Source organism: Engraulis encrasicolus, chromosome 14, assembly GCF_034702125.1.
Source record: "Engraulis encrasicolus isolate BLACKSEA-1 chromosome 14, IST_EnEncr_1.0, whole genome shotgun sequence".
Lineage (NCBI taxonomy): Eukaryota > Metazoa > Chordata > Actinopteri > Clupeiformes > Engraulidae > Engraulis > Engraulis encrasicolus.
In genome coordinates this window covers 11,296,200-11,298,699 of record NC_085870.1, presented here as the reverse complement: position 1 = coordinate 11,298,699, position 2,500 = coordinate 11,296,200, and the positions used below count along the sequence as shown (strand labels likewise).

The 2,500-nt window shown below is 40.4% G+C and overlaps 1 protein-coding gene across 1 annotated transcript in view; it reads left to right on the top strand.

Annotated features, from left to right (window-relative positions):
- Positions 1-2,500, top strand: part of cadpsa (Ca2+-dependent activator protein for secretion a) — a 226,774-nt gene that overhangs the window by 181,763 nt on the left and 42,511 nt on the right. The window lies entirely within an intron of this gene.

Sequence of the window (2,500 nt, the reverse complement as noted above, 5' to 3'; positions counted from 1 at the left end):
CACCTTCCAGTTTTACACACACACACACACACAGACACACACACACACACACACGCACGCACGCACGCACGCACGCACGCACGCACACACACACACACACACACACACACACACACACACACACACACACACACACACACACACACACACGCACACACACACACACACACACACACTGAAAGGTTCTACTGTTGCCAGATTCAGTTGTTTTAGAATTGTGTATGGAAGCATTTAGCAGTGGAAGCAAGCATGCCCAAAGGCAAAAGAGTAAGCCAAGTTCAAGTGTTTTAGGCAAAAGTGGAAAAATGGTTGCTGTGAGATGCTCATTTTCACTCACAAAATGCCTGCCTCCGCCTTCTCACAAGCTCACGTTCATGCCAATGCCATGCTAGGCAAATGTAGACGGCATTCTACATTACTGGGATATAAGCGACCTTTGGTGTTTGCCCCCCCCCCCCCCCCCCCCTTTCCCTTTTACCTGCTGTATGTGCATGTGGCCAATCAAACAGCTGGAAAGATACAAAAGCAAGACCAATGAATGGCAACATTATTTTTGGGTCACTGACATTTTTTTTAGTAGTAGATGCCAGTGTGGTGCAACGACAGCTAAAGTCGCTGTTGTATAGATTTACTATCATTTTTTACTGGATCATCTAAGAAGTATATCCATTGCTTGTACATTAATTTACCATCGTAAAAAAAAAGGTTTATTTTTTGTTTTAATGGATTATCTAAGAAGCATATTCATTGGTTGTACATTAATTTACCATCTTTAAAAAAATGTTTTATTTTCTGTTTTAATGGATTATCTAAGAAGCATATCCATTGCTTATACATTAATTTACCATCTTTAAAAAAGAAAATGTTTTATTTTTTGTTTTAGTGGATTATCTAAGAAGCATATCCATTGCTTGTACATTAATTTACCATCTTTAAAAAAAATGTTTTATTTTTTGTTTTAGTGGATTATCTAAGAAGCATATCCATTGCTTGTACATTAATTTACCATGTTTTATTTTTTGTTTTAATTGATTATCTAAGAAGCATATCCATTGCCTGTACATTAATTTACCATGTTTTATTTTTTGTTTTAATGGGTTATCTAAGAAGCATATCCATTGCTTGTACATTAATTTACCATGTTTTATTTTTTGTTTTAATGGGTTATCTAAGAAGCGTATCCATTGCTTGTACATTCATTTATGGGCATTCGCTGTGGTTGTACCACTTGGTGTCTGGACTAAAAAACACATCAACAGCCCTTTCACACCTCCATGTTCTTCAAGGAGGTTTATGAAGACCTATGAGAAGTCTTCTGATATCACAGCATGTTTGGACATGCTTTCACTTGTCATGGGGGTGAAAGGTTACCTGAGGTCCTGCTTTTGTATCGATCAACATCCTTCTATCCCTCCTGGTGTGTGTTGGTGGAGAGGACAGGAATGCCGCTGTGCTGGAGGTTTTGTAACCTGTCTCCAGACAGATCTGCGCTTTCACAAAGCTCCGCTCAACTCCACTCAGCTCAGTGGTGTAGTCTACGTAGAACGCGGGTATATGGAGTATACCCACTTCAAAATGTCAGGGATTTCAGTATGCCCACTTAAAATGGATTGATCCATCATTTCTGAAGAAGGCTCAACTGCCGCTACGCGTGGGCAATTTTAAAAAATGCTCAAATGTACAATATATCCACCACAAAAAAGTAGACTACACCACTGACTCAGCTCCAACTCACAGAGCTGGGAGATCAGCACTGGATTCGTTTTCCACTTGTTCGTCCTTGGCACCATTGAATCCCTTTAAAACAGTTCTCTGTTCATGTTTTTTTTAAAGGATCAACACTGTATGTGGTTGAGTCCACACATACAATGCAGCTGACATGTAACTCATTGACATTTGACTTTTTTTTGGTGAAACCATAATTGCGTCCAGACTATGTCACATCTGTGAAAATATGCCGTCCGGGATCCTCCTGATTGACCTGTCTAAGTCCAACTCAACAAATGGAAATCTCCATCAGACCTGAATCGAGCTGAGGCAAAATGTGGGGTACGGCAGAACTGGGGAGCTTTTCTAGACAGCGTAGTTGTTAGCCAGTTAGCAACTTGGGTAGTGGTCAATGTGAAATTGCATTGTAAACAACAACGTAGCTAACATAGTTAGCAACTATGGTTTTGAGAAATGCACCCCTGGCGAGAGCGAAGTTGGATAGTTTATGGGAACGGTGTGAGCCTGCATAGATTATACAGCATATACTGTCAGTGTAGTGCAGGGTTGTCAAACTCAGTCCCGGGGGCCAAATTTGGCCCGCGGAGCAATTTTATTTGGCCTGCGAGACCATTTCAAATATGTATTACAGTTGGCACACTATTAATATATAGCGTGCTAATACTTGAACATGAAATTTAATGTGTCACAGGAATATGAGCCCAGGGCCCAGGACAGTGAAAAAGCCCACAAATAGGCAACGGAATATGTGCAGGCACCTTTAATCTATAAT